The sequence below is a fragment of the Euprymna scolopes genome, unplaced genomic scaffold (assembly GCF_053919585.1).
Source record: "Euprymna scolopes isolate OS-2025 unplaced genomic scaffold, ASM5391958v1 sca7, whole genome shotgun sequence".
In the NCBI taxonomy this organism is placed as follows: domain Eukaryota; kingdom Metazoa; phylum Mollusca; class Cephalopoda; order Sepiida; family Sepiolidae; genus Euprymna; species Euprymna scolopes.
The window spans coordinates 506387-526952 of record NW_027633768.1 but is presented as its reverse complement, the minus strand read 5'-3'; the positions used below and the strand labels follow the sequence as shown (position 1 = coordinate 526952).

At 55.1% G+C, this 20566-nt stretch overlaps 37 non-coding genes across 37 annotated transcripts; all 37 read left to right on the top strand.

Moving 5' to 3' along the window:
- Positions 1-6: 6 nt before the first annotated feature.
- LOC145275360 (U2 spliceosomal RNA) lies at positions 7-207 on the top strand. The gene has a single exon (XR_013867195.1). It is a non-coding gene; the product is annotated as a U2 spliceosomal RNA (small nuclear RNA).
- A 357-nt stretch (positions 208-564) lies between these two features.
- LOC145275358 (U2 spliceosomal RNA) lies at positions 565-765 on the top strand. The gene has a single exon (XR_013867193.1). It is a non-coding gene; the product is annotated as a U2 spliceosomal RNA (small nuclear RNA).
- A 357-nt stretch (positions 766-1122) lies between these two features.
- On the top strand, positions 1123-1323 carry LOC145275357 (U2 spliceosomal RNA). The gene has a single exon (XR_013867192.1). It is a non-coding gene; the product is annotated as a U2 spliceosomal RNA (small nuclear RNA).
- A 357-nt stretch (positions 1324-1680) lies between these two features.
- On the top strand, positions 1681-1881 carry LOC145275356 (U2 spliceosomal RNA). Its single transcript, XR_013867191.1, has one exon. It is a non-coding gene; the product is annotated as a U2 spliceosomal RNA (small nuclear RNA).
- A 357-nt stretch (positions 1882-2238) lies between these two features.
- LOC145275354 (U2 spliceosomal RNA) lies at positions 2239-2439 on the top strand. Its single transcript, XR_013867190.1, has one exon. It is a non-coding gene; the product is annotated as a U2 spliceosomal RNA (small nuclear RNA).
- Positions 2440-2796: 357 nt separating this feature from the next.
- LOC145275353 (U2 spliceosomal RNA) lies at positions 2797-2997 on the top strand. Its single transcript, XR_013867189.1, has one exon. It is a non-coding gene; the product is annotated as a U2 spliceosomal RNA (small nuclear RNA).
- A 357-nt stretch (positions 2998-3354) lies between these two features.
- On the top strand, positions 3355-3555 carry LOC145275352 (U2 spliceosomal RNA). Its single transcript, XR_013867188.1, has one exon. It is a non-coding gene; the product is annotated as a U2 spliceosomal RNA (small nuclear RNA).
- Positions 3556-3912: 357 nt separating this feature from the next.
- On the top strand, positions 3913-4113 carry LOC145275351 (U2 spliceosomal RNA). The gene has a single exon (XR_013867187.1). It is a non-coding gene; the product is annotated as a U2 spliceosomal RNA (small nuclear RNA).
- Positions 4114-4470: 357 nt separating this feature from the next.
- LOC145275350 (U2 spliceosomal RNA) lies at positions 4471-4671 on the top strand. Its single transcript, XR_013867186.1, has one exon. It is a non-coding gene; the product is annotated as a U2 spliceosomal RNA (small nuclear RNA).
- Positions 4672-5028: 357 nt separating this feature from the next.
- On the top strand, positions 5029-5229 carry LOC145275348 (U2 spliceosomal RNA). Its single transcript, XR_013867185.1, has one exon. It is a non-coding gene; the product is annotated as a U2 spliceosomal RNA (small nuclear RNA).
- Positions 5230-5586: 357 nt separating this feature from the next.
- Positions 5587-5787, top strand: LOC145275347 (U2 spliceosomal RNA). The gene has a single exon (XR_013867184.1). It is a non-coding gene; the product is annotated as a U2 spliceosomal RNA (small nuclear RNA).
- A 357-nt stretch (positions 5788-6144) lies between these two features.
- On the top strand, positions 6145-6345 carry LOC145275345 (U2 spliceosomal RNA). Its single transcript, XR_013867182.1, has one exon. It is a non-coding gene; the product is annotated as a U2 spliceosomal RNA (small nuclear RNA).
- Positions 6346-6702: 357 nt separating this feature from the next.
- On the top strand, positions 6703-6903 carry LOC145275344 (U2 spliceosomal RNA). The gene has a single exon (XR_013867181.1). It is a non-coding gene; the product is annotated as a U2 spliceosomal RNA (small nuclear RNA).
- A 357-nt stretch (positions 6904-7260) lies between these two features.
- On the top strand, positions 7261-7461 carry LOC145275342 (U2 spliceosomal RNA). Its single transcript, XR_013867180.1, has one exon. It is a non-coding gene; the product is annotated as a U2 spliceosomal RNA (small nuclear RNA).
- Positions 7462-7818: 357 nt separating this feature from the next.
- Positions 7819-8019, top strand: LOC145275341 (U2 spliceosomal RNA). The gene has a single exon (XR_013867179.1). It is a non-coding gene; the product is annotated as a U2 spliceosomal RNA (small nuclear RNA).
- A 357-nt stretch (positions 8020-8376) lies between these two features.
- LOC145275340 (U2 spliceosomal RNA) lies at positions 8377-8577 on the top strand. Its single transcript, XR_013867178.1, has one exon. It is a non-coding gene; the product is annotated as a U2 spliceosomal RNA (small nuclear RNA).
- Positions 8578-8934: 357 nt separating this feature from the next.
- Positions 8935-9135, top strand: LOC145275339 (U2 spliceosomal RNA). The gene has a single exon (XR_013867177.1). It is a non-coding gene; the product is annotated as a U2 spliceosomal RNA (small nuclear RNA).
- A 357-nt stretch (positions 9136-9492) lies between these two features.
- On the top strand, positions 9493-9693 carry LOC145275338 (U2 spliceosomal RNA). The gene has a single exon (XR_013867176.1). It is a non-coding gene; the product is annotated as a U2 spliceosomal RNA (small nuclear RNA).
- Positions 9694-10050: 357 nt separating this feature from the next.
- LOC145275337 (U2 spliceosomal RNA) lies at positions 10051-10251 on the top strand. Its single transcript, XR_013867175.1, has one exon. It is a non-coding gene; the product is annotated as a U2 spliceosomal RNA (small nuclear RNA).
- A 357-nt stretch (positions 10252-10608) lies between these two features.
- LOC145275336 (U2 spliceosomal RNA) lies at positions 10609-10809 on the top strand. The gene has a single exon (XR_013867174.1). It is a non-coding gene; the product is annotated as a U2 spliceosomal RNA (small nuclear RNA).
- Positions 10810-11166: 357 nt separating this feature from the next.
- On the top strand, positions 11167-11367 carry LOC145275335 (U2 spliceosomal RNA). Its single transcript, XR_013867173.1, has one exon. It is a non-coding gene; the product is annotated as a U2 spliceosomal RNA (small nuclear RNA).
- Positions 11368-11724: 357 nt separating this feature from the next.
- LOC145275333 (U2 spliceosomal RNA) lies at positions 11725-11925 on the top strand. Its single transcript, XR_013867171.1, has one exon. It is a non-coding gene; the product is annotated as a U2 spliceosomal RNA (small nuclear RNA).
- A 357-nt stretch (positions 11926-12282) lies between these two features.
- Positions 12283-12483, top strand: LOC145275331 (U2 spliceosomal RNA). The gene has a single exon (XR_013867170.1). It is a non-coding gene; the product is annotated as a U2 spliceosomal RNA (small nuclear RNA).
- Positions 12484-12839: 356 nt separating this feature from the next.
- Positions 12840-13040, top strand: LOC145275330 (U2 spliceosomal RNA). The gene has a single exon (XR_013867169.1). It is a non-coding gene; the product is annotated as a U2 spliceosomal RNA (small nuclear RNA).
- A 357-nt stretch (positions 13041-13397) lies between these two features.
- Positions 13398-13598, top strand: LOC145275329 (U2 spliceosomal RNA). Its single transcript, XR_013867168.1, has one exon. It is a non-coding gene; the product is annotated as a U2 spliceosomal RNA (small nuclear RNA).
- A 357-nt stretch (positions 13599-13955) lies between these two features.
- On the top strand, positions 13956-14156 carry LOC145275328 (U2 spliceosomal RNA). The gene has a single exon (XR_013867167.1). It is a non-coding gene; the product is annotated as a U2 spliceosomal RNA (small nuclear RNA).
- A 357-nt stretch (positions 14157-14513) lies between these two features.
- On the top strand, positions 14514-14714 carry LOC145275327 (U2 spliceosomal RNA). The gene has a single exon (XR_013867166.1). It is a non-coding gene; the product is annotated as a U2 spliceosomal RNA (small nuclear RNA).
- A 357-nt stretch (positions 14715-15071) lies between these two features.
- LOC145275326 (U2 spliceosomal RNA) lies at positions 15072-15272 on the top strand. The gene has a single exon (XR_013867165.1). It is a non-coding gene; the product is annotated as a U2 spliceosomal RNA (small nuclear RNA).
- A 357-nt stretch (positions 15273-15629) lies between these two features.
- On the top strand, positions 15630-15830 carry LOC145275325 (U2 spliceosomal RNA). The gene has a single exon (XR_013867164.1). It is a non-coding gene; the product is annotated as a U2 spliceosomal RNA (small nuclear RNA).
- A 357-nt stretch (positions 15831-16187) lies between these two features.
- On the top strand, positions 16188-16388 carry LOC145275324 (U2 spliceosomal RNA). Its single transcript, XR_013867163.1, has one exon. It is a non-coding gene; the product is annotated as a U2 spliceosomal RNA (small nuclear RNA).
- A 357-nt stretch (positions 16389-16745) lies between these two features.
- Positions 16746-16946, top strand: LOC145275323 (U2 spliceosomal RNA). The gene has a single exon (XR_013867162.1). It is a non-coding gene; the product is annotated as a U2 spliceosomal RNA (small nuclear RNA).
- Positions 16947-17303: 357 nt separating this feature from the next.
- Positions 17304-17504, top strand: LOC145275320 (U2 spliceosomal RNA). The gene has a single exon (XR_013867160.1). It is a non-coding gene; the product is annotated as a U2 spliceosomal RNA (small nuclear RNA).
- A 357-nt stretch (positions 17505-17861) lies between these two features.
- Positions 17862-18062, top strand: LOC145275319 (U2 spliceosomal RNA). Its single transcript, XR_013867159.1, has one exon. It is a non-coding gene; the product is annotated as a U2 spliceosomal RNA (small nuclear RNA).
- Positions 18063-18419: 357 nt separating this feature from the next.
- On the top strand, positions 18420-18620 carry LOC145275318 (U2 spliceosomal RNA). Its single transcript, XR_013867158.1, has one exon. It is a non-coding gene; the product is annotated as a U2 spliceosomal RNA (small nuclear RNA).
- Positions 18621-18977: 357 nt separating this feature from the next.
- Positions 18978-19178, top strand: LOC145275317 (U2 spliceosomal RNA). Its single transcript, XR_013867157.1, has one exon. It is a non-coding gene; the product is annotated as a U2 spliceosomal RNA (small nuclear RNA).
- A 357-nt stretch (positions 19179-19535) lies between these two features.
- Positions 19536-19736, top strand: LOC145275316 (U2 spliceosomal RNA). Its single transcript, XR_013867156.1, has one exon. It is a non-coding gene; the product is annotated as a U2 spliceosomal RNA (small nuclear RNA).
- A 357-nt stretch (positions 19737-20093) lies between these two features.
- On the top strand, positions 20094-20294 carry LOC145275314 (U2 spliceosomal RNA). Its single transcript, XR_013867154.1, has one exon. It is a non-coding gene; the product is annotated as a U2 spliceosomal RNA (small nuclear RNA).
- The last annotated feature ends 272 nt before the right edge of the window (positions 20295-20566 follow it).

The following is a 20566-nucleotide window of genomic DNA, read 5'->3' as shown; positions in this document are numbered from 1 at the left end:
CCCTTTATCGCTTCTCGGCCTCTTCTGGCTAAGATCAAAGTGTAGTATCTGTTCTTATCAGCTTAATATCTGATAGGTCCCTCGCATGGAGGGATCACGATATTAAACTGATTTTTGGAACTCGGTCAAGGGTTAGGAGCTTGCTCCCCCTTCTCCACGGGTTGGCCTGGTATTGCACTGCCTCCAGGAGTTAACAGCCCCGATTCTGACCCCAGCTCGCTCGGGAAAGAGTCAGAAAACGCAATCCCAAAAACAGACTGACTACTACTTTGATCTTACTACTAAACTAAACGACTTTGTTGGTCCTTACTTCCCTTTACTTAGTTGTTGCTGGCTTTGCTTTCGTTCGCTTTCGGTTCGGTCCGCTCGGCTGGATGGACCGTTCGTTGGTCTCATTAGCTGGATGACGGAGGCGGGCGGGCGGCCCTCCTTGGCCGCTGCCTGCGATCGACGCTTCCACTAGTAGAGAGGGGCCGGGGGTAGGGGGGTCGTTGTCGCTCTGCCCGCAACCTTTGCCGCCCGGACCGGTCCACTGACGACCCCGGCCCCGGAGGGAGCCCCTTTATCGCTTCTCGGCCTCTTCTGGCTAAGATCAAAGTGTAGTATCTGTTCTTATCAGCTTAATATCTGATAGGTCCCTCGCATGGAGGGATCACGATATTAAACTGATTTTTGGAACTCGGTCAAGGGTTAGGAGCTTGCTCCCCCTTCTCCACGGGTTGGCCTGGTATTGCACTGCCTCCAGGAGTTAACAGCCCCGATTCTGACCCCAGCTCGCTCGGGAAAGAGTCAGAAAACGCAATCCCAAAAACAGACTGACTACTACTTTGATCTTACTACTAAACTAAACGACTTTGTTGGTCCTTACTTCCCTTTACTTAGTTGTTGCTGGCTTTGCTTTCGTTCGCTTTCGGTTCGGTCCGCTCGGCTGGATGGACCGTTCGTTGGTCTCATTAGCTGGATGACGGAGGCGGGCGGGCGGCCCTCCTTGGCCGCTGCCTGCGATCGACGCTTCCACTAGTAGAGAGGGGCCGGGGGTAGGGGGGTCGTTGTCGCTCTGCCCGCAACCTTTGCCGCCCGGACCGGTCCACTGACGACCCCGGCCCCGGAGGGAGCCCCTTTATCGCTTCTCGGCCTCTTCTGGCTAAGATCAAAGTGTAGTATCTGTTCTTATCAGCTTAATATCTGATAGGTCCCTCGCATGGAGGGATCACGATATTAAACTGATTTTTGGAACTCGGTCAAGGGTTAGGAGCTTGCTCCCCCTTCTCCACGGGTTGGCCTGGTATTGCACTGCCTCCAGGAGTTAACAGCCCCGATTCTGACCCCAGCTCGCTCGGGAAAGAGTCAGAAAACGCAATCCCAAAAACAGACTGACTACTACTTTGATCTTACTACTAAACTAAACGACTTTGTTGGTCCTTACTTCCCTTTACTTAGTTGTTGCTGGCTTTGCTTTCGTTCGCTTTCGGTTCGGTCCGCTCGGCTGGATGGACCGTTCGTTGGTCTCATTAGCTGGATGACGGAGGCGGGCGGGCGGCCCTCCTTGGCCGCTGCCTGCGATCGACGCTTCCACTAGTAGAGAGGGGCCGGGGGTAGGGGGGTCGTTGTCGCTCTGCCCGCAACCTTTGCCGCCCGGACCGGTCCACTGACGACCCCGGCCCCGGAGGGAGCCCCTTTATCGCTTCTCGGCCTCTTCTGGCTAAGATCAAAGTGTAGTATCTGTTCTTATCAGCTTAATATCTGATAGGTCCCTCGCATGGAGGGATCACGATATTAAACTGATTTTTGGAACTCGGTCAAGGGTTAGGAGCTTGCTCCCCCTTCTCCACGGGTTGGCCTGGTATTGCACTGCCTCCAGGAGTTAACAGCCCCGATTCTGACCCCAGCTCGCTCGGGAAAGAGTCAGAAAACGCAATCCCAAAAACAGACTGACTACTACTTTGATCTTACTACTAAACTAAACGACTTTGTTGGTCCTTACTTCCCTTTACTTAGTTGTTGCTGGCTTTGCTTTCGTTCGCTTTCGGTTCGGTCCGCTCGGCTGGATGGACCGTTCGTTGGTCTCATTAGCTGGATGACGGAGGCGGGCGGGCGGCCCTCCTTGGCCGCTGCCTGCGATCGACGCTTCCACTAGTAGAGAGGGGCCGGGGGTAGGGGGGTCGTTGTCGCTCTGCCCGCAACCTTTGCCGCCCGGACCGGTCCACTGACGACCCCGGCCCCGGAGGGAGCCCCTTTATCGCTTCTCGGCCTCTTCTGGCTAAGATCAAAGTGTAGTATCTGTTCTTATCAGCTTAATATCTGATAGGTCCCTCGCATGGAGGGATCACGATATTAAACTGATTTTTGGAACTCGGTCAAGGGTTAGGAGCTTGCTCCCCCTTCTCCACGGGTTGGCCTGGTATTGCACTGCCTCCAGGAGTTAACAGCCCCGATTCTGACCCCAGCTCGCTCGGGAAAGAGTCAGAAAACGCAATCCCAAAAACAGACTGACTACTACTTTGATCTTACTACTAAACTAAACGACTTTGTTGGTCCTTACTTCCCTTTACTTAGTTGTTGCTGGCTTTGCTTTCGTTCGCTTTCGGTTCGGTCCGCTCGGCTGGATGGACCGTTCGTTGGTCTCATTAGCTGGATGACGGAGGCGGGCGGGCGGCCCTCCTTGGCCGCTGCCTGCGATCGACGCTTCCACTAGTAGAGAGGGGCCGGGGGTAGGGGGGTCGTTGTCGCTCTGCCCGCAACCTTTGCCGCCCGGACCGGTCCACTGACGACCCCGGCCCCGGAGGGAGCCCCTTTATCGCTTCTCGGCCTCTTCTGGCTAAGATCAAAGTGTAGTATCTGTTCTTATCAGCTTAATATCTGATAGGTCCCTCGCATGGAGGGATCACGATATTAAACTGATTTTTGGAACTCGGTCAAGGGTTAGGAGCTTGCTCCCCCTTCTCCACGGGTTGGCCTGGTATTGCACTGCCTCCAGGAGTTAACAGCCCCGATTCTGACCCCAGCTCGCTCGGGAAAGAGTCAGAAAACGCAATCCCAAAAACAGACTGACTACTACTTTGATCTTACTACTAAACTAAACGACTTTGTTGGTCCTTACTTCCCTTTACTTAGTTGTTGCTGGCTTTGCTTTCGTTCGCTTTCGGTTCGGTCCGCTCGGCTGGATGGACCGTTCGTTGGTCTCATTAGCTGGATGACGGAGGCGGGCGGGCGGCCCTCCTTGGCCGCTGCCTGCGATCGACGCTTCCACTAGTAGAGAGGGGCCGGGGGTAGGGGGGTCGTTGTCGCTCTGCCCGCAACCTTTGCCGCCCGGACCGGTCCACTGACGACCCCGGCCCCGGAGGGAGCCCCTTTATCGCTTCTCGGCCTCTTCTGGCTAAGATCAAAGTGTAGTATCTGTTCTTATCAGCTTAATATCTGATAGGTCCCTCGCATGGAGGGATCACGATATTAAACTGATTTTTGGAACTCGGTCAAGGGTTAGGAGCTTGCTCCCCCTTCTCCACGGGTTGGCCTGGTATTGCACTGCCTCCAGGAGTTAACAGCCCCGATTCTGACCCCAGCTCGCTCGGGAAAGAGTCAGAAAACGCAATCCCAAAAACAGACTGACTACTACTTTGATCTTACTACTAAACTAAACGACTTTGTTGGTCCTTACTTCCCTTTACTTAGTTGTTGCTGGCTTTGCTTTCGTTCGCTTTCGGTTCGGTCCGCTCGGCTGGATGGACCGTTCGTTGGTCTCATTAGCTGGATGACGGAGGCGGGCGGGCGGCCCTCCTTGGCCGCTGCCTGCGATCGACGCTTCCACTAGTAGAGAGGGGCCGGGGGTAGGGGGGTCGTTGTCGCTCTGCCCGCAACCTTTGCCGCCCGGACCGGTCCACTGACGACCCCGGCCCCGGAGGGAGCCCCTTTATCGCTTCTCGGCCTCTTCTGGCTAAGATCAAAGTGTAGTATCTGTTCTTATCAGCTTAATATCTGATAGGTCCCTCGCATGGAGGGATCACGATATTAAACTGATTTTTGGAACTCGGTCAAGGGTTAGGAGCTTGCTCCCCCTTCTCCACGGGTTGGCCTGGTATTGCACTGCCTCCAGGAGTTAACAGCCCCGATTCTGACCCCAGCTCGCTCGGGAAAGAGTCAGAAAACGCAATCCCAAAAACAGACTGACTACTACTTTGATCTTACTACTAAACTAAACGACTTTGTTGGTCCTTACTTCCCTTTACTTAGTTGTTGCTGGCTTTGCTTTCGTTCGCTTTCGGTTCGGTCCGCTCGGCTGGATGGACCGTTCGTTGGTCTCATTAGCTGGATGACGGAGGCGGGCGGGCGGCCCTCCTTGGCCGCTGCCTGCGATCGACGCTTCCACTAGTAGAGAGGGGCCGGGGGTAGGGGGGTCGTTGTCGCTCTGCCCGCAACCTTTGCCGCCCGGACCGGTCCACTGACGACCCCGGCCCCGGAGGGAGCCCCTTTATCGCTTCTCGGCCTCTTCTGGCTAAGATCAAAGTGTAGTATCTGTTCTTATCAGCTTAATATCTGATAGGTCCCTCGCATGGAGGGATCACGATATTAAACTGATTTTTGGAACTCGGTCAAGGGTTAGGAGCTTGCTCCCCCTTCTCCACGGGTTGGCCTGGTATTGCACTGCCTCCAGGAGTTAACAGCCCCGATTCTGACCCCAGCTCGCTCGGGAAAGAGTCAGAAAACGCAATCCCAAAAACAGACTGACTACTACTTTGATCTTACTACTAAACTAAACGACTTTGTTGGTCCTTACTTCCCTTTACTTAGTTGTTGCTGGCTTTGCTTTCGTTCGCTTTCGGTTCGGTCCGCTCGGCTGGATGGACCGTTCGTTGGTCTCATTAGCTGGATGACGGAGGCGGGCGGGCGGCCCTCCTTGGCCGCTGCCTGCGATCGACGCTTCCACTAGTAGAGAGGGGCCGGGGGTAGGGGGGTCGTTGTCGCTCTGCCCGCAACCTTTGCCGCCCGGACCGGTCCACTGACGACCCCGGCCCCGGAGGGAGCCCCTTTATCGCTTCTCGGCCTCTTCTGGCTAAGATCAAAGTGTAGTATCTGTTCTTATCAGCTTAATATCTGATAGGTCCCTCGCATGGAGGGATCACGATATTAAACTGATTTTTGGAACTCGGTCAAGGGTTAGGAGCTTGCTCCCCCTTCTCCACGGGTTGGCCTGGTATTGCACTGCCTCCAGGAGTTAACAGCCCCGATTCTGACCCCAGCTCGCTCGGGAAAGAGTCAGAAAACGCAATCCCAAAAACAGACTGACTACTACTTTGATCTTACTACTAAACTAAACGACTTTGTTGGTCCTTACTTCCCTTTACTTAGTTGTTGCTGGCTTTGCTTTCGTTCGCTTTCGGTTCGGTCCGCTCGGCTGGATGGACCGTTCGTTGGTCTCATTAGCTGGATGACGGAGGCGGGCGGGCGGCCCTCCTTGGCCGCTGCCTGCGATCGACGCTTCCACTAGTAGAGAGGGGCCGGGGGTAGGGGGGTCGTTGTCGCTCTGCCCGCAACCTTTGCCGCCCGGACCGGTCCACTGACGACCCCGGCCCCGGAGGGAGCCCCTTTATCGCTTCTCGGCCTCTTCTGGCTAAGATCAAAGTGTAGTATCTGTTCTTATCAGCTTAATATCTGATAGGTCCCTCGCATGGAGGGATCACGATATTAAACTGATTTTTGGAACTCGGTCAAGGGTTAGGAGCTTGCTCCCCCTTCTCCACGGGTTGGCCTGGTATTGCACTGCCTCCAGGAGTTAACAGCCCCGATTCTGACCCCAGCTCGCTCGGGAAAGAGTCAGAAAACGCAATCCCAAAAACAGACTGACTACTACTTTGATCTTACTACTAAACTAAACGACTTTGTTGGTCCTTACTTCCCTTTACTTAGTTGTTGCTGGCTTTGCTTTCGTTCGCTTTCGGTTCGGTCCGCTCGGCTGGATGGACCGTTCGTTGGTCTCATTAGCTGGATGACGGAGGCGGGCGGGCGGCCCTCCTTGGCCGCTGCCTGCGATCGACGCTTCCACTAGTAGAGAGGGGCCGGGGGTAGGGGGGTCGTTGTCGCTCTGCCCGCAACCTTTGCCGCCCGGACCGGTCCACTGACGACCCCGGCCCCGGAGGGAGCCCCTTTATCGCTTCTCGGCCTCTTCTGGCTAAGATCAAAGTGTAGTATCTGTTCTTATCAGCTTAATATCTGATAGGTCCCTCGCATGGAGGGATCACGATATTAAACTGATTTTTGGAACTCGGTCAAGGGTTAGGAGCTTGCTCCCCCTTCTCCACGGGTTGGCCTGGTATTGCACTGCCTCCAGGAGTTAACAGCCCCGATTCTGACCCCAGCTCGCTCGGGAAAGAGTCAGAAAACGCAATCCCAAAAACAGACTGACTACTACTTTGATCTTACTACTAAACTAAACGACTTTGTTGGTCCTTACTTCCCTTTACTTAGTTGTTGCTGGCTTTGCTTTCGTTCGCTTTCGGTTCGGTCCGCTCGGCTGGATGGACCGTTCGTTGGTCTCATTAGCTGGATGACGGAGGCGGGCGGGCGGCCCTCCTTGGCCGCTGCCTGCGATCGACGCTTCCACTAGTAGAGAGGGGCCGGGGGTAGGGGGGTCGTTGTCGCTCTGCCCGCAACCTTTGCCGCCCGGACCGGTCCACTGACGACCCCGGCCCCGGAGGGAGCCCCTTTATCGCTTCTCGGCCTCTTCTGGCTAAGATCAAAGTGTAGTATCTGTTCTTATCAGCTTAATATCTGATAGGTCCCTCGCATGGAGGGATCACGATATTAAACTGATTTTTGGAACTCGGTCAAGGGTTAGGAGCTTGCTCCCCCTTCTCCACGGGTTGGCCTGGTATTGCACTGCCTCCAGGAGTTAACAGCCCCGATTCTGACCCCAGCTCGCTCGGGAAAGAGTCAGAAAACGCAATCCCAAAAACAGACTGACTACTACTTTGATCTTACTACTAAACTAAACGACTTTGTTGGTCCTTACTTCCCTTTACTTAGTTGTTGCTGGCTTTGCTTTCGTTCGCTTTCGGTTCGGTCCGCTCGGCTGGATGGACCGTTCGTTGGTCTCATTAGCTGGATGACGGAGGCGGGCGGGCGGCCCTCCTTGGCCGCTGCCTGCGATCGACGCTTCCACTAGTAGAGAGGGGCCGGGGGTAGGGGGGTCGTTGTCGCTCTGCCCGCAACCTTTGCCGCCCGGACCGGTCCACTGACGACCCCGGCCCCGGAGGGAGCCCCTTTATCGCTTCTCGGCCTCTTCTGGCTAAGATCAAAGTGTAGTATCTGTTCTTATCAGCTTAATATCTGATAGGTCCCTCGCATGGAGGGATCACGATATTAAACTGATTTTTGGAACTCGGTCAAGGGTTAGGAGCTTGCTCCCCCTTCTCCACGGGTTGGCCTGGTATTGCACTGCCTCCAGGAGTTAACAGCCCCGATTCTGACCCCAGCTCGCTCGGGAAAGAGTCAGAAAACGCAATCCCAAAAACAGACTGACTACTACTTTGATCTTACTACTAAACTAAACGACTTTGTTGGTCCTTACTTCCCTTTACTTAGTTGTTGCTGGCTTTGCTTTCGTTCGCTTTCGGTTCGGTCCGCTCGGCTGGATGGACCGTTCGTTGGTCTCATTAGCTGGATGACGGAGGCGGGCGGGCGGCCCTCCTTGGCCGCTGCCTGCGATCGACGCTTCCACTAGTAGAGAGGGGCCGGGGGTAGGGGGGTCGTTGTCGCTCTGCCCGCAACCTTTGCCGCCCGGACCGGTCCACTGACGACCCCGGCCCCGGAGGGAGCCCCTTTATCGCTTCTCGGCCTCTTCTGGCTAAGATCAAAGTGTAGTATCTGTTCTTATCAGCTTAATATCTGATAGGTCCCTCGCATGGAGGGATCACGATATTAAACTGATTTTTGGAACTCGGTCAAGGGTTAGGAGCTTGCTCCCCCTTCTCCACGGGTTGGCCTGGTATTGCACTGCCTCCAGGAGTTAACAGCCCCGATTCTGACCCCAGCTCGCTCGGGAAAGAGTCAGAAAACGCAATCCCAAAAACAGACTGACTACTACTTTGATCTTACTACTAAACTAAACGACTTTGTTGGTCCTTACTTCCCTTTACTTAGTTGTTGCTGGCTTTGCTTTCGTTCGCTTTCGGTTCGGTCCGCTCGGCTGGATGGACCGTTCGTTGGTCTCATTAGCTGGATGACGGAGGCGGGCGGGCGGCCCTCCTTGGCCGCTGCCTGCGATCGACGCTTCCACTAGTAGAGAGGGGCCGGGGGTAGGGGGGTCGTTGTCGCTCTGCCCGCAACCTTTGCCGCCCGGACCGGTCCACTGACGACCCCGGCCCCGGAGGGAGCCCCTTTATCGCTTCTCGGCCTCTTCTGGCTAAGATCAAAGTGTAGTATCTGTTCTTATCAGCTTAATATCTGATAGGTCCCTCGCATGGAGGGATCACGATATTAAACTGATTTTTGGAACTCGGTCAAGGGTTAGGAGCTTGCTCCCCCTTCTCCACGGGTTGGCCTGGTATTGCACTGCCTCCAGGAGTTAACAGCCCCGATTCTGACCCCAGCTCGCTCGGGAAAGAGTCAGAAAACGCAATCCCAAAAACAGACTGACTACTACTTTGATCTTACTACTAAACTAAACGACTTTGTTGGTCCTTACTTCCCTTTACTTAGTTGTTGCTGGCTTTGCTTTCGTTCGCTTTCGGTTCGGTCCGCTCGGCTGGATGGACCGTTCGTTGGTCTCATTAGCTGGATGACGGAGGCGGGCGGGCGGCCCTCCTTGGCCGCTGCCTGCGATCGACGCTTCCACTAGTAGAGAGGGGCCGGGGGTAGGGGGGTCGTTGTCGCTCTGCCCGCAACCTTTGCCGCCCGGACCGGTCCACTGACGACCCCGGCCCCGGAGGGAGCCCCTTTATCGCTTCTCGGCCTCTTCTGGCTAAGATCAAAGTGTAGTATCTGTTCTTATCAGCTTAATATCTGATAGGTCCCTCGCATGGAGGGATCACGATATTAAACTGATTTTTGGAACTCGGTCAAGGGTTAGGAGCTTGCTCCCCCTTCTCCACGGGTTGGCCTGGTATTGCACTGCCTCCAGGAGTTAACAGCCCCGATTCTGACCCCAGCTCGCTCGGGAAAGAGTCAGAAAACGCAATCCCAAAAACAGACTGACTACTACTTTGATCTTACTACTAAACTAAACGACTTTGTTGGTCCTTACTTCCCTTTACTTAGTTGTTGCTGGCTTTGCTTTCGTTCGCTTTCGGTTCGGTCCGCTCGGCTGGATGGACCGTTCGTTGGTCTCATTAGCTGGATGACGGAGGCGGGCGGGCGGCCCTCCTTGGCCGCTGCCTGCGATCGACGCTTCCACTAGTAGAGAGGGGCCGGGGGTAGGGGGGTCGTTGTCGCTCTGCCCGCAACCTTTGCCGCCCGGACCGGTCCACTGACGACCCCGGCCCCGGAGGGAGCCCCTTTATCGCTTCTCGGCCTCTTCTGGCTAAGATCAAAGTGTAGTATCTGTTCTTATCAGCTTAATATCTGATAGGTCCCTCGCATGGAGGGATCACGATATTAAACTGATTTTTGGAACTCGGTCAAGGGTTAGGAGCTTGCTCCCCCTTCTCCACGGGTTGGCCTGGTATTGCACTGCCTCCAGGAGTTAACAGCCCCGATTCTGACCCCAGCTCGCTCGGGAAAGAGTCAGAAAACGCAATCCCAAAAACAGACTGACTACTACTTTGATCTTACTACTAAACTAAACGACTTTGTTGGTCCTTACTTCCCTTTACTTAGTTGTTGCTGGCTTTGCTTTCGTTCGCTTTCGGTTCGGTCCGCTCGGCTGGATGGACCGTTCGTTGGTCTCATTAGCTGGATGACGGAGGCGGGCGGGCGGCCCTCCTTGGCCGCTGCCTGCGATCGACGCTTCCACTAGTAGAGAGGGGCCGGGGGTAGGGGGGTCGTTGTCGCTCTGCCCGCAACCTTTGCCGCCCGGACCGGTCCACTGACGACCCCGGCCCCGGAGGGAGCCCCTTTATCGCTTCTCGGCCTCTTCTGGCTAAGATCAAAGTGTAGTATCTGTTCTTATCAGCTTAATATCTGATAGGTCCCTCGCATGGAGGGATCACGATATTAAACTGATTTTTGGAACTCGGTCAAGGGTTAGGAGCTTGCTCCCCCTTCTCCACGGGTTGGCCTGGTATTGCACTGCCTCCAGGAGTTAACAGCCCCGATTCTGACCCCAGCTCGCTCGGGAAAGAGTCAGAAAACGCAATCCCAAAAACAGACTGACTACTACTTTGATCTTACTACTAAACTAAACGACTTTGTTGGTCCTTACTTCCCTTTACTTAGTTGTTGCTGGCTTTGCTTTCGTTCGCTTTCGGTTCGGTCCGCTCGGCTGGATGGACCGTTCGTTGGTCTCATTAGCTGGATGACGGAGGCGGGCGGGCGGCCCTCCTTGGCCGCTGCCTGCGATCGACGCTTCCACTAGTAGAGAGGGGCCGGGGGTAGGGGGGTCGTTGTCGCTCTGCCCGCAACCTTTGCCGCCCGGACCGGTCCACTGACGACCCCGGCCCCGGAGGGAGCCCCTTTATCGCTTCTCGGCCTCTTCTGGCTAAGATCAAAGTGTAGTATCTGTTCTTATCAGCTTAATATCTGATAGGTCCCTCGCATGGAGGGATCACGATATTAAACTGATTTTTGGAACTCGGTCAAGGGTTAGGAGCTTGCTCCCCCTTCTCCACGGGTTGGCCTGGTATTGCACTGCCTCCAGGAGTTAACAGCCCCGATTCTGACCCCAGCTCGCTCGGGAAAGAGTCAGAAAACGCAATCCCAAAAACAGACTGACTACTACTTTGATCTTACTACTAAACTAAACGACTTTGTTGGTCCTTACTTCCCTTTACTTAGTTGTTGCTGGCTTTGCTTTCGTTCGCTTTCGGTTCGGTCCGCTCGGCTGGATGGACCGTTCGTTGGTCTCATTAGCTGGATGACGGAGGCGGGCGGGCGGCCCTCCTTGGCCGCTGCCTGCGATCGACGCTTCCACTAGTAGAGAGGGGCCGGGGGTAGGGGGGTCGTTGTCGCTCTGCCCGCAACCTTTGCCGCCCGGACCGGTCCACTGACGACCCCGGCCCCGGAGGGAGCCCCTTTATCGCTTCTCGGCCTCTTCTGGCTAAGATCAAAGTGTAGTATCTGTTCTTATCAGCTTAATATCTGATAGGTCCCTCGCATGGAGGGATCACGATATTAAACTGATTTTTGGAACTCGGTCAAGGGTTAGGAGCTTGCTCCCCCTTCTCCACGGGTTGGCCTGGTATTGCACTGCCTCCAGGAGTTAACAGCCCCGATTCTGACCCCAGCTCGCTCGGGAAAGAGTCAGAAAACGCAATCCCAAAAACAGACTGACTACTACTTTGATCTTACTACTAAACTAAACGACTTTGTTGGTCCTTACTTCCCTTTACTTAGTTGTTGCTGGCTTTGCTTTCGTTCGCTTTCGGTTCGGTCCGCTCGGCTGGATGGACCGTTCGTTGGTCTCATTAGCTGGATGACGGAGGCGGGCGGGCGGCCCTCCTTGGCCGCTGCCTGCGATCGACGCTTCCACTAGTAGAGAGGGGCCGGGGGTAGGGGGGTCGTTGTCGCTCTGCCCGCAACCTTTGCCGCCCGGACCGGTCCACTGACGACCCCGGCCCCGGAGGGAGCCCCTTTATCGCTTCTCGGCCTCTTCTGGCTAAGATCAAAGTGTAGTATCTGTTCTTATCAGCTTAATATCTGATAGGTCCCTCGCATGGAGGGATCACGATATTAAACTGATTTTTGGAACTCGGTCAAGGGTTAGGAGCTTGCTCCCCCTTCTCCACGGGTTGGCCTGGTATTGCACTGCCTCCAGGAGTTAACAGCCCCGATTCTGACCCCAGCTCGCTCGGGAAAGAGTCAGAAAACGCAATCCCAAAAACAGACTGACTACTACTTTGATCTTACTACTAAACTAAACGACTTTGTTGGTCCTTACTTCCCTTTACTTAGTTGTTGCTGGCTTTGCTTTCGTTCGCTTTCGGTTCGGTCCGCTCGGCTGGATGGACCGTTCGTTGGTCTCATTAGCTGGATGACGGAGGCGGGCGGGCGGCCCTCCTTGGCCGCTGCCTGCGATCGACGCTTCCACTAGTAGAGAGGGGCCGGGGGTAGGGGGGTCGTTGTCGCTCTGCCCGCAACCTTTGCCGCCCGGACCGGTCCACTGACGACCCCGGCCCCGGAGGGAGCCCCTTTATCGCTTCTCGGCCTCTTCTGGCTAAGATCAAAGTGTAGTATCTGTTCTTATCAGCTTAATATCTGATAGGTCCCTCGCATGGAGGGATCACGATATTAAACTGATTTTTGGAACTCGGTCAAGGGTTAGGAGCTTGCTCCCCCTTCTCCACGGGTTGGCCTGGTATTGCACTGCCTCCAGGAGTTAACAGCCCCGATTCTGACCCCAGCTCGCTCGGGAAAGAGTCAGAAAACGCAATCCCAAAAACAGACTGACTACTACTTTGATCTTACTACTAAACTAAACGACTTTGTTGGTCCTTACTTCCCTTTACTTAGTTGTTGCTGGCTTTGCTTTCGTTCGCTTTCGGTTCGGTCCGCTCGGCTGGATGGACCGTTCGTTGGTCTCATTAGCTGGATGACGGAGGCGGGGGGCGGCCCTCCTTGGCCGCTGCCTGCGATCGACGCTTCCACTAGTAGAGAGGGGCCGGGGGTAGGGGGGTCGTTGTCGCTCTGCCCGCAACCTTTGCCGCCCGGACCGGTCCACTGACGACCCCGGCCCCGGAGGGAGCCCCTTTATCGCTTCTCGGCCTCTTCTGGCTAAGATCAAAGTGTAGTATCTGTTCTTATCAGCTTAATATCTGATAGGTCCCTCGCATGGAGGGATCACGATATTAAACTGATTTTTGGAACTCGGTCAAGGGTTAGGAGCTTGCTCCCCCTTCTCCACGGGTTGGCCTGGTATTGCACTGCCTCCAGGAGTTAACAGCCCCGATTCTGACCCCAGCTCGCTCGGGAAAGAGTCAGAAAACGCAATCCCAAAAACAGACTGACTACTACTTTGATCTTACTACTAAACTAAACGACTTTGTTGGTCCTTACTTCCCTTTACTTAGTTGTTGCTGGCTTTGCTTTCGTTCGCTTTCGGTTCGGTCCGCTCGGCTGGATGGACCGTTCGTTGGTCTCATTAGCTGGATGACGGAGGCGGGCGGGCGGCCCTCCTTGGCCGCTGCCTGCGATCGACGCTTCCACTAGTAGAGAGGGGCCGGGGGTAGGGGGGTCGTTGTCGCTCTGCCCGCAACCTTTGCCGCCCGGACCGGTCCACTGACGACCCCGGCCCCGGAGGGAGCCCCTTTATCGCTTCTCGGCCTCTTCTGGCTAAGATCAAAGTGTAGTATCTGTTCTTATCAGCTTAATATCTGATAGGTCCCTCGCATGGAGGGATCACGATATTAAACTGATTTTTGGAACTCGGTCAAGGGTTAGGAGCTTGCTCCCCCTTCTCCACGGGTTGGCCTGGTATTGCACTGCCTCCAGGAGTTAACAGCCCCGATTCTGACCCCAGCTCGCTCGGGAAAGAGTCAGAAAACGCAATCCCAAAAACAGACTGACTACTACTTTGATCTTACTACTAAACTAAACGACTTTGTTGGTCCTTACTTCCCTTTACTTAGTTGTTGCTGGCTTTGCTTTCGTTCGCTTTCGGTTCGGTCCGCTCGGCTGGATGGACCGTTCGTTGGTCTCATTAGCTGGATGACGGAGGCGGGCGGGCGGCCCTCCTTGGCCGCTGCCTGCGATCGACGCTTCCACTAGTAGAGAGGGGCCGGGGGTAGGGGGGTCGTTGTCGCTCTGCCCGCAACCTTTGCCGCCCGGACCGGTCCACTGACGACCCCGGCCCCGGAGGGAGCCCCTTTATCGCTTCTCGGCCTCTTCTGGCTAAGATCAAAGTGTAGTATCTGTTCTTATCAGCTTAATATCTGATAGGTCCCTCGCATGGAGGGATCACGATATTAAACTGATTTTTGGAACTCGGTCAAGGGTTAGGAGCTTGCTCCCCCTTCTCCACGGGTTGGCCTGGTATTGCACTGCCTCCAGGAGTTAACAGCCCCGATTCTGACCCCAGCTCGCTCGGGAAAGAGTCAGAAAACGCAATCCCAAAAACAGACTGACTACTACTTTGATCTTACTACTAAACTAAACGACTTTGTTGGTCCTTACTTCCCTTTACTTAGTTGTTGCTGGCTTTGCTTTCGTTCGCTTTCGGTTCGGTCCGCTCGGCTGGATGGACCGTTCGTTGGTCTCATTAGCTGGATGACGGAGGCGGGCGGGCGGCCCTCCTTGGCCGCTGCCTGCGATCGACGCTTCCACTAGTAGAGAGGGGCCGGGGGTAGGGGGGTCGTTGTCGCTCTGCCCGCAACCTTTGCCGCCCGGACCGGTCCACTGACGACCCCGGCCCCGGAGGGAGCCCCTTTATCGCTTCTCGGCCTCTTCTGGCTAAGATCAAAGTGTAGTATCTGTTCTTATCAGCTTAATATCTGATAGGTCCCTCGCATGGAGGGATCACGATATTAAACTGATTTTTGGAACTCGGTCAAGGGTTAGGAGCTTGCTCCCCCTTCTCCACGGGTTGGCCTGGTATTGCACTGCCTCCAGGAGTTAACAGCCCCGATTCTGACCCCAGCTCGCTCGGGAAAGAGTCAGAAAACGCAATCCCAAAAACAGACTGACTACTACTTTGATCTTACTACTAAACTAAACGACTTTGTTGGTCCTTACTTCCCTTTACTTAGTTGTTGCTGGCTTTGCTTTCGTTCGCTTTCGGTTCGGTCCGCTCGGCTGGATGGACCGTTCGTTGGTCTCATTAGCTGGATGACGGAGGCGGGCGGGCGGCCCTCCTTGGCCGCTGCCTGCGATCGACGCTTCCACTAGTAGAGAGGGGCCGGGGGTAGGGGGGTCGTTGTCGCTCTGCCCGCAACCTTTGCCGCCCGGACCGGTCCACTGACGACCCCGGCCCCGGAGGGAGCCCCTTTATCGCTTCTCGGCCTCTTCTGGCTAAGATCAAAGTGTAGTATCTGTTCTTATCAGCTTAATATCTGATAGGTCCCTCGCATGGAGGGATCACGATATTAAACTGATTTTTGGAACTCGGTCAAGGGTTAGGAGCTTGCTCCCCCTTCTCCACGGGTTGGCCTGGTATTGCACTGCCTCCAGGAGTTAACAGCCCCGATTCTGACCCCAGCTCGCTCGGGAAAGAGTCAGAAAACGCAATCCCAAAAACAGACTGACTACTACTTTGATCTTACTACTAAACTAAACGACTTTGTTGGTCCTTACTTCCCTTTACTTAGTTGTTGCTGGCTTTGCTTTCGTTCGCTTTCGGTTCGGTCCGCTCGGCTGGATGGACCGTTCGTTGGTCTCATTAGCTGGATGACGGAGGCGGGCGGGCGGCCCTCCTTGGCCGCTGCCTGCGATCGACGCTTCCACTAGTAGAGAGGGGCCGGGGGTAGGGGGGTCGTTGTCGCTCTGCCCGCAACCTTTGCCGCCCGGACCGGTCCACTGACGACCCCGGCCCCGGAGGGAGCCCCTTTATCGCTTCTCGGCCTCTTCTGGCTAAGATCAAAGTGTAGTATCTGTTCTTATCAGCTTAATATCTGATAGGTCCCTCGCATGGAGGGATCACGATATTAAACTGATTTTTGGAACTCGGTCAAGGGTTAGGAGCTTGCTCCCCCTTCTCCACGGGTTGGCCTGGTATTGCACTGCCTCCAGGAGTTAACAGCCCCGATTCTGACCCCAGCTCGCTCGGGAAAGAGTCAGAAAACGCAATCCCAAAAACAGACTGACTACTACTTTGATCTTACTACTAAACTAAACGACTTTGTTGGTCCTTACTTCCCTTTACTTAGTTGTTGCTGGCTTTGCTTTCGTTCGCTTTCGGTTCGGTCCGCTCGGCTGGATGGACCGTTCGTTGGTCTCATTAGCTGGATGACGGAGGCGGGCGGGCGGCCCTCCTTGGCCGCTGCCTGCGATCGACGCTTCCACTAGTAGAGAGGGGCCGGGGGTAGGGGGGTCGTTGTCGCTCTGCCCGCAACCTTTGCCGCCCGGACCGGTCCACTGACGACCCCGGCCCCGGAGGGAGCCCCTTTATCGCTTCTCGGCCTCTTCTGGCTAAGATCAAAGTGTAGTATCTGTTCTTATCAGCTTAATATCTGATAGGTCCCTCGCATGGAGGGATCACGATATTAAACTGATTTTTGGAACTCGGTCAAGGGTTAGGAGCTTGCTCCCCCTTCTCCACGGGTTGGCCTGGTATTGCACTGCCTCCAGGAGTTAACAGCCCCGATTCTGACCCCAGCTCGCTCGGGAAAGAGTCAGAAAACGCAATCCCAAAAACAGACTGACTACTACTTTGATCTTACTACTAAACTAAACGACTTTGTTGGTCCTTACTTCCCTTTACTTAGTTGTTGCTGGCTTTGCTTTCGTTCGCTTTCGGTTCGGTCCGCTCGGCTGGATGGACCGTTCGTTGGTCTCATTAGCTGGATGACGGAGGCGGGCGGGCGGCCCTCCTTGGCCGCTGCCTGCGATCGACGCTTCCACTAGTAGAGAGGGGCCGGGGGTAGGGGGGTCGTTGTCGCTCTGCCCGCAACCTTTGCCGCCCGGACCGGTCCACTGACGACCCCGGCCCCGGAGGGAGCCCCTTTATCGCTTCTCGGCCTCTTCTGGCTAAGATCAAAGTGTAGTATCTGTTCTTATCAGCTTAATATCTGATAGGTCCCTCGCATGGAGGGATCACGATATTAAACTGATTTTTGGAACTCGGTCAAGGGTTAGGAGCTTGCTCCCCCTTCTCCACGGGTTGGCCTGGTATTGCACTGCCTCCAGGAGTTAACAGCCCCGATTCTGACCCCAGCTCGCTCGGGAAAGAGTCAGAAAACGCAATCCCAAAAACAGACTGACTACTACTTTGATCTTACTACTAAACTAAACGACTTTGTTGGTCCTTACTTCCCTTTACTTAGTTGTTGCTGGCTTTGCTTTCGTTCGCTTTCGGTTCGGTCCGCTCGGCTGGATGGACCGTTCGTTGGTCTCATTAGCTGGATGACGGAGGCGGGCGGGCGGCCCTCCTTGGCCGCTGCCTGCGATCGACGCTTCCACTAGTAGAGAGGGGCCGGGGGTAGGGGGGTCGTTGTCGCTCTGCCCGCAACCTTTGCCGCCCGGACCGGTCCACTGACGACCCCGGCCCCGGAGGGAGCCCCTTTATCGCTTCTCGGCCTCTTCTGGCTAAGATCAAAGTGTAGTATCTGTTCTTATCAGCTTAATATCTGATAGGTCCCTCGCATGGAGGGATCACGATATTAAACTGATTTTTGGAACTCGGTCAAGGGTTAGGAGCTTGCTCCCCCTTCTCCACGGGTTGGCCTGGTATTGCACTGCCTCCAGGAGTTAACAGCCCCGATTCTGACCCCAGCTCGCTCGGGAAAGAGTCAGAAAACGCAATCCCAAAAACAGACTGACTACTACTTTGATCTTACTACTAAACTAAACGACTTTGTTGGTCCTTACTTCCCTTTACTTAGTTGTTGCTGGCTTTGCTTTCGTTCGCTTTCGGTTCGGTCCGCTCGGCTGGATGGACCGTTCGTTGGTCTCATTAGCTGGATGACGGAGGCGGGCGGGCGGCCCTCCTTGGCCGCTGCCTGCGATCGACGCTTCCACTAGTAGAGAGGGGCCGGGGGTAGGGGGGTCGTTGTCGCTCTGCCCGCAACCTTTGCCGCCCGGACCGGTCCACTGACGACCCCGGCCCCGGAGGGAGCCCCTTTATCGCTTCTCGGCCTCTTCTGGCTAAGATCAAAGTGTAGTATCTGTTCTTATCAGCTTAATATCTGATAGGTCCCTCGCATGGAGGGATCACGATATTAAACTGATTTTTGGAACTCGGTCAAGGGTTAGGAGCTTGCTCCCCCTTCTCCACGGGTTGGCCTGGTATTGCACTGCCTCCAGGAGTTAACAGCCCCGATTCTGACCCCAGCTCGCTCGGGAAAGAGTCAGAAAACGCAATCCCAAAAACAGACTGACTACTACTTTGATCTTACTACTAAACTAAACGACTTTGTTGGTCCTTACTTCCCTTTACTTAGTTGTTGCTGGCTTTGCTTTCGTTCGCTTTCGGTTCGGTCCGCTCGGCTGGATGGACCGTTCGTTGGTCTCATTAGCTGGATGACGGAGGCGGGCGGGCGGCCCTCCTTGGCCGCTGCCTGCGATCGACGCTTCCACTAGTAGAGAGGGGCCGGGGGTAGGGGGGTCGTTGTCGCTCTGCCCGCAACCTTTGCCGCCCGGACCGGTCCACTGACGACCCCGGCCCCGGAGGGAGCCCCTTTATCGCTTCTCGGCCTCTTCTGGCTAAGATCAAAGTGTAGTATCTGTTCTTATCAGCTTAATATCTGATAGGTCCCTCGCATGGAGGGATCACGATATTAAACTGATTTTTGGAACTCGGTCAAGGGTTAGGAGCTTGCTCCCCCTTCTCCACGGGTTGGCCTGGTATTGCACTGCCTCCAGGAGTTAACAGCCCCGATTCTGACCCCAGCTCGCTCGGGAAAGAGTCAGAAAACGCAATCCCAAAAACAGACTGACTACTACTTTGATCTTACTACTAAACTAAACGACTTTGTTGGTCCTTACTTCCCTTTACTTAGTTGTTGCTGGCTTTGCTTTCGTTCGCTTTCGGTTCGGTCCGCTCGGCTGGATGGACCGTTCGTTGGTCTCATTAGCTGGATGACGGAGGCGGGCGGGCGGCCCTCCTTGGCCGCTGCCTGCGATCGACGCTTCCACTAGTAGAGAGGGGCCGGGGGTAGGGGGGTCGTTGTCGCTCTGCCCGCAACCTTTGCCGCCCGGACCGGTCCACTGACGACCCCGGCCCCGGAGGGAGCCCCTTTATCGCTTCTCGGCCTCTTCTGGCTAAGATCAAAGTGTAGTATCTGTTCTTATCAGCTTAATATCTGATAGGTCCCTCGCATGGAGGGATCACGATATTAAACTGATTTTTGGAACTCGGTCAAGGGTTAGGAGCTTGCTCCCCCTTCTCCACGGGTTGGCCTGGTATTGCACTGCCTCCAGGAGTTAACAGCCCCGATTCTGACCCCAGCTCGCTCGGGAAAGAGTCAGAAAACGCAATCCCAAAAACAGACTGACTACTACTTTGATCTTACTACTAAACTAAACGACTTTGTTGGTCCTTACTTCCCTTTACTTAGTTGTTGCTGGCTTTGCTTTCGTTCGCTTTCGGTTCGGTCCGCTCGGCTGGATGGACCGTTCGTTGGTCTCATTAGCTGGATGACGGAGGCGGGCGGGCGGCCCTCCTTGGCCGCTGCCTGCGATCGACGCTTCCACTAGTAGAGAGGGGCAGGGGGTAGGGGGGTCGTTGTCGCTCTGCCCGCAACCTTTGCCGCCCGGACCGGTCCACTGACGACCCCGGCCCCGGAGGGAGCCCCTTTATCGCTTCTCGGCCTCTTCTGGCTAAGATCAAAGTGTAGTATCTGTTCTTATCAGCTTAATATCTGATAGGTCCCTCGCATGGAGGGATCACGATATTAAACTGATTTTTGGAACTCGGTCAAGGGTTAGGAGCTTGCTCCCCCTTCTCCACGGGTTGGCCTGGTATTGCACTGCCTCCAGGAGTTAACAGCCCCGATTCTGACCCCAGCTCGCTCGGGAAAGAGTCAGAAAACGCAATCCCAAAAACAGACTGACTACTACTTTGATCTTACTACTAAACTAAACGACTTTGTTGGTCCTTACTTCCCTTTACTTAGTTGTTGCTGGCTTTGCTTTCGTTCGCTTTCGGTTCGGTCCGCTCGGCTGGATGGACCGTTCGTTGGTCTCATTAGCTGGATGACGGAGGCGGGCGGGCGGCCCTCCTTGGCCGCTGCCTGCGATCGACGCTTCCACTAGTAGAGAGGGGCCGGGGGTAGGGGGGTCGTTGTCGCTCTGCCCGCAACCTTTGCCGCCCGGACCGGTCCACTGACGACCCCGGCCCCGGAGGGAGCCCCTTTATCGCTTCTCGGCCTCTTCTGGCTAAGATCAAAGTGTAGTATCTGTTCTTATCAGCTTAATATCTGATAGGTCCCTCGCATGGAGGGATCACGATATTAAACTGATTTTTGGAACTCGGTCAAGGGTTAGGAGCTTGCTCCCCCTTCTCCACGGGTTGGCCTGGTATTGCACTGCCTCCAGGAGTTAACAGCCCCGATTCTGACCCCAGCTCGCTCGGGAAAGAGTCAGAAAACGCAATCCCAAAAACAGACTGACTACTACTTTGATCTTACTACTAAACTAAACGACTTTGTTGGTCCTTACTTCCCTTTACTTAGTTGTTGCTGGCTTTGCTTTCGTTCGCTTTCGGTTCGGTCCGCTCGGCTGGATGGACCGTTCGTTGGTCTCATTAGCTGGATGACGGAGGCGGGCGGGCGGCCCTCCTTGGCCGCTGCCTGCGATCGACGCTTCCACTAGTAGAGAGGGGCCGGGG